The sequence below is a fragment of the Kogia breviceps genome, unplaced genomic scaffold (genome assembly GCF_026419965.1).
Source record: "Kogia breviceps isolate mKogBre1 unplaced genomic scaffold, mKogBre1 haplotype 1 scaffold_49, whole genome shotgun sequence".
Lineage (NCBI taxonomy): Eukaryota > Metazoa > Chordata > Mammalia > Artiodactyla > Physeteridae > Kogia > Kogia breviceps.
In genome coordinates, this window is record NW_026711928.1 from 3,368,225 (window position 1) to 3,380,923 (window position 12,699).

Here is a 12,699-nt window from a genome sequence, read left to right on the forward strand (position 1 = left end):
CTGTCCTGCCTTTCTGGTTTTTAGACTTTTTTCGCCTGGCCCTTTTGCCCCGGGGGGGGGCGAGAGATTTCTTTGTAGTGCTGATTTGCTCTCCCAGGTTGCTTGGTTGGCCAAAAAGGGCGTATGCGTTTTTTCCTGAATATATTCAGGAAAAAACGCATACGCCCTTTTTGGCCAACCGCATCATTGTCCACGTTCTGGCGCTTTTCATGTGCTATCGGGGCCATTCCGATGTACCCGTTGACATCCGTTTCCTGCAGTTCTGCCTTGCGTTCAGCGCCTCTTCGTAGCCTGACCTCAATATATTTTGGGGCGATAGTTATCGTTTAGAACTCTGCAGGTTTGGGAAGTGCAGTGCCCCTGAGCTCCATTTCCCAAGTCGCTTTTTTGTGAGTGGGACGCAACACGGCTGGATGGCTTCACGCCCTATTGTCGATCCGGGGTGGCAGGCTGAACCGCTGGTGAATTCTTCTTCGTGATGGGAAATGAGAGTGACATGTGCCCGACCAAACACCTCCAGCGAGTCTCTCATTGGTTCCCCCTCTTGCAGTTCATCCTGCGGACAAATTGCAGACGGTACGAAAGAGGCATGGAAAGGCGCCGAGTCTCCAAGTGGGGAGATTGTTAGTAAGGGGGCCTGAATGGAGAACACGAGCACCAGGAGATGAAAACTGAGGTGAGTTTCAGAAAGCTTTCCCGATCCCACGGTGTAGCATCCGCTGGGTTTCCAATGAGTGCTTTCGCTGTCGGAAGATTGCGTTGAACCTGGAGAGTTGGGACCCATGGAATGGGGAGCACGCAGGATTCCTTTCAAGGGTCTGCATTTGCTTTCCCAACCTCACCAATCGTCTCAGCCCCAAGAGTGTCCAGCCTTATGTCTTCTGCCGCTGGGGCTGTAGATGTGGTCAATCCTGGTTGCATGCCAGTCCCTGAACGCATTTTGGAAGAATTTCTCTCTGTTTTGCCCTGCTTGTTTCTTCTTTATGTTGGAAATGTATCCTCAGAATGGGTCTGAGCTGATTTTCCCTGCTGGTTTTAGGCCGCTTGACACACACTTGATGCACTTACACAGAGATATCAAGACTTAGCTTTTAAGATGCTTACTAGTCGGATAGATACTTGTGCGATGAACAGGGTCTGGTGAGTCCAGTTGATTGAGCAAGGAGTAGGTCGTGTCCATTCCATATTCGGTTTTCGGAAGGGTATCTGTGCTCATTTCAAACTCGAGTTTTATGCGTCACCCCACCTCAGCTTTCCCCTGAAGCAGGCATAAGTGTGTTTTCTAAAAGCGTGACTCTGTTCTGTTTGGGGATTCAGTGCATGGGGAGCGATTTTTACATTCCCTCGATAAGTGATATCATAAGTTTCTTTTTTTGTGGGACTTATTTCACTGAGGATGATCGTACCTAAATCCACTCAGGATGCTGCTACCAGCCTCATGACGTGGATTTCATGGCTGAGTGACACTCCATTGGACCTACGTAGCACCACTTGTCCACTTGTCCACTTGTCTTTGTCCACTTGTCCACTCGTCTTTGTCCACTTGGCTCTTTCCTGGGATATGAAACGTGTACCGGAGTGGAGGTTCTTGTCAAGACAGCAGCCCTCAACTTTGGGTCCCTGTGTCTGGTTGATTTTTTCATTTTCCCAAGGTCAACGCCCATGTGTGGAAGTGCCCTTTGCTCTGTGGTTCTGTGTTTTACATGGTTTGGGAAAGAGGATACACTTGTGAAGATTGGCTGTTGGCCATTGACATCCCGCCCATCAGCTTAACAAGGCTCCCTTGACTCCGTGGGCTGTCCTGCCTTTCTGGTTTTTAGACTTTTTTCGCCTGGCCCTTTTGCCCCGGGGGGGGGCGAGAGATTTCTTTGTAGTGCTGATTTGCTCTCCCAGGTTGCTTGGTTGGCCAAAAAGGGCGTATGCGTTTTTTCCTGAATATATTCAGGAAAAAACGCATACGCCCTTTTTGGCCAACCGCATCATTGTCCACGTTCTGGCGCTTTTCATGTGCTATCGGGGCCATTCCGATGTACCCGTTGACATCCGTTTCCTGCAGTTCTGCCTTGCGTTCAGCGCCTCTTCGTAGCCTGACCTCAATATATTTTGGGGCGATAGTTATCGTTTAGAACTCTGCAGGTTTGGGAAGTGCAGTGCCCCTGAGCTCCATTTCCCAAGTCGCTTTTTTGTGAGTGGGACGCAACACGGCTGGATGGCTTCACGCCCTATTGTCGATCCGGGGTGGCAGGCTGAACCGCTGGTGAATTCTTCTTCGTGATGGGAAATGAGAGTGACATGTGCCCGACCAAACACCTCCAGCGAGTCTCTCATTGGTTCCCCCTCTTGCAGTTCATCCTGCGGACAAATTGCAGACGGTACGAAAGAGGCATGGAAAGGCGCCGAGTCTCCAAGTGGGGAGATTGTTAGTAAGGGGGCCTGAATGGAGAACACGAGCACCAGGAGATGAAAACTGAGGTGAGTTTCAGAAAGCTTTCCCGATCCCACGGTGTAGCATCCGCTGGGTTTCCAATGAGTGCTTTCGCTGTCGGAAGATTGCGTTGAACCTGGAGAGTTGGGACCCATGGAATGGGGAGCACGCAGGATTCCTTTCAAGGGTCTGCATTTGCTTTCCCAACCTCACCAATCGTCTCAGCCCCAAGAGTGTCCAGCCTTATGTCTTCTGCCGCTGGGGCTGTAGATGTGGTCAATCCTGGTTGCATGCCAGTCCCTGAACGCATTTTGGAAGAATTTCTCTCTGTTTTGCCCTGCTTGTTTCTTCTTTATGTTGGAAATGTATCCTCAGAATGGGTCTGAGCTGATTTTCCCTGCTGGTTTTAGGCCGCTTTACACACACTTGATGCACTTACACAGAGATATCAAGACTTAGCTTTTAAGATGCTTACTAGTCGGATAGATACTTGTGCGATGAACAGGGTCTGGTGAGTCCAGTTGATTGAGCAAGGAGTAGGTCGTGTCCATTCCATATTCGGTTTTCGGAAGGGTATCTGTGCTCATTTCAAACTCGAGTTTTATGCGTCACCCCACCTCACCTTTCCCCTGAAGCAGGCATAAGTGTGTTTTCTAAAAGCGTGACTCTGTTCTGTTTGGGGATTCAGTGCATGGGGAGCGATTTTTACATTCCCTCGATAAGTGATATCATAAGTTTCTTTTTTTGTGGGACTTATTTCACTGAGGATGATCGTACCTAAATCCACTCAGGATGCTGCTACCAGCCTCATGACGTGGATTTCATGGCTGAGTGACACTCCATTGGACCTACGTAGCACCACTTGTCCACTTGTCCACTTGTCTTTGTCCACTTGTCCACTCGTCTTTGTCCACTTGGCTCTTTCCTGGGATATGAAACGTGTACCGGAGTGGAGGTTCTTGTCAAGACAGCAGCCCTCAACTTTGGGTCCCTGTGTCTGGTTGATTTTTTCATTTTCCCAAGGTCAACGCCCATGTGTGGAAGTGCCCTTTGCTCTGTGGTTCTGTGTTTTACATGGTTTGGGAAAGAGGATACACTTGTGAAGATTGGCTGTTGGCCATTGACATCCCGCCCATCAGCTTAACAAGGCTCCCTTGACTCCGTGGGCTGTCCTGCCTTTCTGGTTTTTAGACTTTTTTCGCCTGGCCCTTTTGCCCCGGGGGGGGGCGAGAGATTTCTTTGTAGTGCTGATTTGCTCTCCCAGGTTGCTTGGTTGGCCAAAAAGGGCGTATGCGTTTTTTCCTGAATATATTCAGGAAAAAACGCATACGCCCTTTTTGGCCAACCGCATCATTGTCCACGTTCTGGCGCTTTTCATGTGCTATCGGGGCCATTCCGATGTACCCGTTGACATCCGTTTCCTGCAGTTCTGCCTTGCGTTCAGCGCCTCTTCGTAGCCTGACCTCAATATATTTTGGGGCGATAGTTATCGTTTAGAACTCTGCAGGTTTGGGAAGTGCAGTGCCCCTGAGCTCCATTTCCCAAGTCGCTTTTTTGTGAGTGGGACGCAACACGGCTGGATGGCTTCACGCCCTATTGTCGATCCGGGGTGGCAGGCTGAACCGCTGGTGAATTCTTCTTCGTGATGGGAAATGAGAGTGACATGTGCCCGACCAAACACCTCCAGCGAGTCTCTCATTGGTTCCCCCTCTTGCAGTTCATCCTGCGGACAAATTGCAGACGGTACGAAAGAGGCATGGAAAGGCGCCGAGTCTCCAAGTGGGGAGATTGTTAGTAAGGGGGCCTGAATGGAGAACACGAGCACCAGGAGATGAAAACTGAGGTGAGTTTCAGAAAGCTTTCCCGATCCCACGGTGTAGCATCCGCTGGGTTTCCAATGAGTGCTTTCGCTGTCGGAAGATTGCGTTGAACCTGGAGAGTTGGGACCCATGGAATGGGGAGCACGCAGGATTCCTTTCAAGGGTCTGCATTTGCTTTCCCAACCTCACCAATCGTCTCAGCCCCAAGAGTGTCCAGCCTTATGTCTTCTGCCGCTGGGGCTGTAGATGTGGTCAATCCTGGTTGCATGCCAGTCCCTGAACGCATTTTGGAAGAATTTCTCTCTGTTTTGCCCTGCTTGTTTCTTCTTTATGTTGGAAATGTATCCTCAGAATGGGTCTGAGCTGATTTTCCCTGCTGGTTTTAGGCCGCTTGACACACACTTGATGCACTTACACAGAGATATCAAGACTTAGCTTTTAAGATGCTTACTAGTCGGATAGATACTTGTGCGATGAACAGGGTCTGGTGAGTCCAGTTGATTGAGCAAGGAGTAGGTCGTGTCCATTCCATATTCGGTTTTCGGAAGGGTATCTGTGCTCATTTCAAACTCGAGTTTTATGCGTCACCCCACCTCACCTTTCCCCTGAAGCAGGCATAAGTGTGTTTTCTAAAAGCGTGACTCTGTTCTGTTTGGGGATTCAGTGCATGGGGAGCGATTTTTACATTCCCTCGATAAGTGATATCATAAGTTTCTTTTTTTGTGGGACTTATTTCACTGAGGATGATCGTACCTAAATCCACTCAGGATGCTGCTACCAGCCTCATGACGTGGATTTCATGGCTGAGTGACACTCCATTGGACCTACGTAGCACCACTTGTCCACTTGTCCACTTGTCTTTGTCCACTTGTCCACTCGTCTTTGTCCACTTGGCTCTTTCCTGGGATATGAAACGTGTACCGGAGTGGAGGTTCTTGTCAAGACAGCAGCCCTCAACTTTGGGTCCCTGTGTCTGGTTGATTTTTTCATTTTCCCAAGGTCAACGCCCATGTGTGGAAGTGCCCTTTGCTCTGTGGTTCTGTGTTTTACATGGTTTGGGAAAGAGGATACACTTGTGAAGATTGGCTGTTGGCCATTGACATCCCGCCCATCAGCTTAACAAGGCTCCCTTGACTCCGTGGGCTGTCCTGCCTTTCTGGTTTTTAGACTTTTTTCGCCTGGCCCTTTTGCCCCGGGGGGGGGCGAGAGATTTCTTTGTAGTGCTGATTTGCTCTCCCAGGTTGCTTGGTTGGCCAAAAAGGGCGTATGCGTTTTTTCCTGAATATATTCAGGAAAAAACGCATACGCCCTTTTTGGCCAACCGCATCATTGTCCACGTTCTGGCGCTTTTCATGTGCTATCGGGGCCATTCCGATGTACCCGTTGACATCCGTTTCCTGCAGTTCTGCCTTGCGTTCAGCGCCTCTTCGTAGCCTGACCTCAATATATTTTGGGGCGATAGTTATCGTTTAGAACTCTGCAGGTTTGGGAAGTGCAGTGCCCCTGAGCTCCATTTCCCAAGTCGCTTTTTTGTGAGTGGGACGCAACACGGCTGGATGGCTTCACGCCCTATTGTCGATCCGGGGTGGCAGGCTGAACCGCTGGTGAATTCTTCTTCGTGATGGGAAATGAGAGTGACATGTGCCCGACCAAACACCTCCAGCGAGTCTCTCATTGGTTCCCCCTCTTGCAGTTCATCCTGCGGACAAATTGCAGACGGTACGAAAGAGGCATGGAAAGGCGCCGAGTCTCCAAGTGGGGAGATTGTTAGTAAGGGGGCCTGAATGGAGAACACGAGCACCAGGAGATGAAAACTGAGGTGAGTTTCAGAAAGCTTTCCCGATCCCACGGTGTAGCATCCGCTGGGTTTCCAATGAGTGCTTTCGCTGTCGGAAGATTGCGTTGAACCTGGAGAGTTGGGACCCATGGAATGGGGAGCACGCAGGATTCCTTTCAAGGGTCTGCATTTGCTTTCCCAACCTCACCAATCGTCTCAGCCCCAAGAGTGTCCAGCCTTATGTCTTCTGCCGCTGGGGCTGTAGATGTGGTCAATCCTGGTTGCATGCCAGTCCCTGAACGCATTTTGGAAGAATTTCTCTCTGTTTTGCCCTGCTTGTTTCTTCTTTATGTTGGAAATGTATCCTCAGAATGGGTCTGAGCTGATTTTCCCTGCTGGTTTTAGGCCGCTTGACACACACTTGATGCACTTACACAGAGATATCAAGACTTAGCTTTTAAGATGCTTACTAGTCGGATAGATACTTGTGCGATGAACAGGGTCTGGTGAGTCCAGTTGATTGAGCAAGGAGTAGGTCGTGTCCATTCCATATTCGGTTTTCGGAAGGGTATCTGTGCTCATTTCAAACTCGAGTTTTATGCGTCACCCCACCTCACCTTTCCCCTGAAGCAGGCATAAGTGTGTTTTCTAAAAGCGTGACTCTGTTCTGTTTGGGGATTCAGTGCATGGGGAGCGATTTTTACATTCCCTCGATAAGTGATATCATAAGTTTCTTTTTTTGTGGGACTTATTTCACTGAGGATGATCGTACCTAAATCCACTCAGGATGCTGCTACCAGCCTCATGACGTGGATTTCATGGCTGAGTGACACTCCATTGGACCTACGTAGCACCACTTGTCCACTTGTCCACTTGTCTTTGTCCACTTGTCCACTCGTCTTTGTCCACTTGGCTCTTTCCTGGGATATGAAACGTGTACCGGAGTGGAGGTTCTTGTCAAGACAGCAGCCCTCAACTTTGGGTCCCTGTGTCTGGTTGATTTTTTCATTTTCCCAAGGTCAACGCCCATGTGTGGAAGTGCCCTTTGCTCTGTGGTTCTGTGTTTTCCATGGTTTGGGAAAGAGGATACACTTGTGAAGATTGGCTGTTGGCCATTGACATCCCGCCCATCAGCTTAACAAGGCTCCCTTGACTCCGTGGGCTGTCCTGCCTTTCTGGTTTTTAGACTTTTTTCGCCTGGCCCTTTTGCCCCGGGGGGGGGCGAGAGATTTCTTTGTAGTGCTGATTTGCTCTCCCAGGTTGCTTGGTTGGCCAAAAAGGGCGTATGCGTTTTTTCCTGAATATATTCAGGAAAAAACGCATACGCCCTTTTTGGCCAACCGCATCATTGTCCACGTTCTGGCGCTTTTCATGTGCTATCGGGGCCATTCCGATGTACCCGTTGACATCCGTTTCCTGCAGTTCTGCCTTGCGTTCAGCGCCTCTTCGTAGCCTGACCTCAATATATTTTGGGGCGATAGTTATCGTTTAGAACTCTGCAGGTTTGGGAAGTGCAGTGCCCCTGAGCTCCATTTCCCAAGTCGCTTTTTTGTGAGTGGGACGCAACACGGCTGGATGGCTTCACGCCCTATTGTCGATCCGGGGTGGCAGGCTGAACCGCTGGTGAATTCTTCTTCGTGATGGGAAATGAGAGTGACATGTGCCCGACCAAACACCTCCAGCGAGTCTCTCATTGGTTCCCCCTCTTGCAGTTCATCCTGCGGACAAATTGCAGACGGTACGAAAGAGGCATGGAAAGGCGCCGAGTCTCCAAGTGGGGAGATTGTTAGTAAGGGGGCCTGAATGGAGAACACGAGCACCAGGAGATGAAAACTGAGGTGAGTTTCAGAAAGCTTTCCCGATCCCACGGTGTAGCATCCGCTGGGTTTCCAATGAGTGCTTTCGCTGTCGGAAGATTGCGTTGAACCTGGAGAGTTGGGACCCATGGAATGGGGAGCACGCAGGATTCCTTTCAAGGGTCTGCATTTGCTTTCCCAACCTCACCAATCGTCTCAGCCCCAAGAGTGTCCAGCCTTATGTCTTCTGCCGCTGGGGCTGTAGATGTGGTCAATCCTGGTTGCATGCCAGTCCCTGAACGCATTTTGGAAGAATTTCTCTCTGTTTTGCCCTGCTTGTTTCTTCTTTATGTTGGAAATGTATCCTCAGAATGGGTCTGAGCTGATTTTCCCTGCTGGTTTTAGGCCGCTTGACACACACTTGATGCACTTACACAGAGATATCAAGACTTAGCTTTTAAGATGCTTACTAGTCGGATAGATACTTGTGCGATGAACAGGGTCTGGTGAGTCCAGTTGATTGAGCAAGGAGTAGGTCGTGTCCATTCCATATTCGGTTTTCGGAAGGGTATCTGTGCTCATTTCAAACTCGAGTTTTATGCGTCACCCCACCTCACCTTTCCCCTGAAGCAGGCATAAGTGTGTTTTCTAAAAGCGTGACTCTGTTCTGTTTGGGGATTCAGTGCATGGGGAGCGATTTTTACATTCCCTCGATAAGTGATATCATAAGTTTCTTTTTTTGTGGGACTTATTTCACTGAGGATGATCGTACCTAAATCCACTCAGGATGCTGCTACCAGCCTCATGACGTGGATTTCATGGCTGAGTGACACTCCATTGGACCTACGTAGCACCACTTGTCCACTTGTCCACTTGTCTTTGTCCACTTGTCCACTCGTCTTTGTCCACTTGGCTCTTTCCTGGGATATGAAACGTGTACCGGAGTGGAGGTTCTTGTCAAGACAGCAGCCCTCAACTTTGGGTCCCTGTGTCTGGTTGATTTTTTCATTTTCCCAAGGTCAACGCCCATGTGTGGAAGTGCCCTTTGCTCTGTGGTTCTGTGTTTTACATGGTTTGGGAAAGAGGATACACTTGTGAAGATTGGCTGTTGGCCATTGACATCCCGCCCATCAGCTTAACAAGGCTCCCTTGACTCCGTGGGCTGTCCTGCCTTTCTGGTTTTTAGACTTTTTTCGCCTGGCCCTTTTGCCCCGGGGGGGGGCGAGAGATTTCTTTGTAGTGCTGATTTGCTCTCCCAGGTTGCTTGGTTGGCCAAAAAGGGCGTATGCGTTTTTTCCTGAATATATTCAGGAAAAAACGCATACGCCCTTTTTGGCCAACCGCATCATTGTCCACGTTCTGGCGCTTTTCATGTGCTATCGGGGCCATTCCGATGTACCCGTTGACATCCGTTTCCTGCAGTTCTGCCTTGCGTTCAGCGCCTCTTCGTAGCCTGACCTCAATATATTTTGGGGCGATAGTTATCGTTTAGAACTCTGCAGGTTTGGGAAGTGCAGTGCCCCTGAGCTCCATTTCCCAAGTCGCTTTTTTGTGAGTGGGACGCAACACGGCTGGATGGCTTCACGCCCTATTGTCGATCCGGGGTGGCAGGCTGAACCGCTGGTGAATTCTTCTTCGTGATGGGAAATGAGAGTGACATGTGCCCGACCAAACACCTCCAGCGAGTCTCTCATTGGTTCCCCCTCTTGCAGTTCATCCTGCGGACAAATTGCAGACGGTACGAAAGAGGCATGGAAAGGCGCCGAGTCTCCAAGTGGGGAGATTGTTAGTAAGGGGGCCTGAATGGAGAACACGAGCACCAGGAGATGAAAACTGAGGTGAGTTTCAGAAAGCTTTCCCGATCCCACGGTGTAGCATCCGCTGGGTTTCCAATGAGTGCTTTCGCTGTCGGAAGATTGCGTTGAACCTGGAGAGTTGGGACCCATGGAATGGGGAGCACGCAGGATTCCTTTCAAGGGTCTGCATTTGCTTTCCCAACCTCACCAATCGTCTCAGCCCCAAGAGTGTCCAGCCTTATGTCTTCTGCCGCTGGGGCTGTAGATGTGGTCAATCCTGGTTGCATGCCAGTCCCTGAACGCATTTTGGAAGAATTTCTCTCTGTTTTGCCCTGCTTGTTTCTTCTTTATGTTGGAAATGTATCCTCAGAATGGGTCTGAGCTGATTTTCCCTGCTGGTTTTAGGCCGCTTTACACACACTTGATGCACTTACACAGAGATATCAAGACTTAGCTTTTAAGATGCTTACTAGTCGGATAGATACTTGTGCGATGAAGAGGGTCTGGTGAGTCCAGTTGATTGAGCAAGGAGTAGGTCGTGTCCATTCCATATTCGGTTTTCGGAAGGGTATCTGTGCTCATTTCAAACTCGAGTTTTATGCGTCACCCCACCTCACCTTTCCCCTGAAGCAGGCATAAGTGTGTTTTCTAAAAGCGTGACTCTGTTCTGTTTGGGGATTCAGTGCATGGGGAGCGATTTTTACATTCCCTCGATAAGTGATATCATAAGTTTCTTTTTTTGTGGGACTTATTTCACTGAGGATGATCGTACCTAAATCCACTCAGGATGCTGCTACCAGCCTCATGACGTGGATTTCATGGCTGAGTGACACTCCATTGGACCTACGTAGCACCACTTGTCCACTTGTCCACTTGTCTTTGTCCACTTGTCCACTCGTCTTTGTCCACTTGGCTCTTTCCTGGGATATGAAACGTGTACCGGAGTGGAGGTTCTTGTCAAGACAGCAGCCCTCAACTTTGGGTCCCTGTGTCTGGTTGATTTTTTCATTTTCCCAAGGTCAACGCCCATGTGTGGAAGTGCCCTTTGCTCTGTGGTTCTGTGTTTTACATGGTTTGGGAAAGAGGATACACTTGTGAAGATTGGCTGTTGGCCATTGACATCCCGCCCATCAGCTTAACAAGGCTCCCTTGACTCCGTGGGCTGTCCTGCCTTTCTGGTTTTTAGACTTTTTTCGCCTGGCCCTTTTGCCCCGGGGGGGGCGAGAGATTTCTTTGTAGTGCTGATTTGCTCTCCCAGGTTGCTTGGTTGGCCAAAAAGGGCGTATGCGTTTTTTCCTGAATATATTCAGGAAAAAACGCATACGCCCTTTTTGGCCAACCGCATCATTGTCCACGTTCTGGCGCTTTTCATGTGCTATCGGGGCCATTCCGATGTACCCGTTGACATCCGTTTCCTGCAGTTCTGCCTTGCGTTCAGCGCCTCTTCGTAGCCTGACCTCAATATATTTTGGGGCGATAGTTATCGTTTAGAACTCTGCAGGTTTGGGAAGTGCAGTGCCCCTGAGCTCCATTTCCCAAGTCGCTTTTTTGTGAGTGGGACGCAACACGGCTGGATGGCTTCACGCCCTATTGTCGATCCTGGGTGGCAGGCTGAACCGCTGGTGAATTCTTCTTCGTGATGGGAAATGAGAGTGACATGTGCCCGACCAAACACCTCCAGCGAGTCTCTCATTGGTTCCCCCTCTTGCAGTTCATCCTGCGGACAAATTGCAGACGGTACGAAAGAGGCATGGAAAGGCGCCGAGTCTCCAAGTGGGGAGATTGTTAGTAAGGGGGCCTGAATGGAGAACACGAGCACCAGGAGATGAAAACTGAGGTGAGTTTCAGAAAGCTTTCCCGATCCCACGGTGTAGCATCCGCTGGGTTTCCAATGAGTGCTTTCGCTGTCGGAAGATTGCGTTGAACCTGGAGAGTTGGGACCCATGGAATGGGGAGCACGCAGGATTCCTTTCAAGGGTCTGCATTTGCTTTCCCAACCTCACCAATCGTCTCAGCCCCAAGAGTGTCCAGCCTTATGTCTTCTGCCGCTGGGGCTGTAGATGTGGTCAATCCTGGTTGCATGCCAGTCCCTGAACGCATTTTGGAAGAATTTCTCTCTGTTTTGCCCTGCTTGTTTCTTCTTTATGTTGGAAATGTATCCTCAGAATGGGTCTGAGCTGATTTTCCCTGCTGGTTTTAGGCCGCTTGACACACACTTGATGCACTTACACAGAGATATCAAGACTTAGCTTTTAAGATGCTTACTAGTCGGATAGATACTTGTGCGATGAACAGGGTCTGGTGAGTCCAGTTGATTGAGCAAGGAGTAGGTCGTGTCCATTCCATATTCGGTTTTCGGAAGGGTATCTGTGCTCATTTCAAACTCGAGTTTTATGCGTCACCCCACCTCACCTTTCCCCTGAAGCAGGCATAAGTGTGTTTTCTAAAAGCGTGACTCTGTTCTGTTTGGGGATTCAGTGCATGGGGAGCGATTTTTACATTCCCTCGATAAGTGATATCATAAGTTTCTTTTTTTGTGGGACTTATTTCACTGAGGATGATCGTACCTAAATCCACTCAGGATGCTGCTACCAGCCTCATGACGTGGATTTCATGGCTGAGTGACACTCCATTGGACCTACGTAGCACCACTTGTCCACTTGTCCACTTGTCTTTGTCCACTTGTCCACTCGTCTTTGTCCACTTGGCTCTTTCCTGGGATATGAAACGTGTACCGGAGTGGAGGTTCTTGTCAAGACAGCAGCCCTCAACTTTGGGTCCCTGTGTCTGGTTGATTTTTTCATTTTCCCAAGGTCAACGCCCATGTGTGGAAGTGCCCTTTGCTCTGTGGTTCTGTGTTTTACATGGTTTGGGAAAGAGGATACACTTGTGAAGATTGGCTGTTGGCCATTGACATCCCGCCCATCAGCTTAACAAGGCTCCCTTGACTCCGTGGGCTGTCCTGCCTTTCTGGTTTTTAGACTTTTTTCGCCTGGCCCTTTTGCCCCGGGGGGGGGCGAGAGATTTCTTTGTAGTGCTGATTTGCTCTCCCAGGTTGCTTGGTTGGCCAAAAAGGGCGTATGCG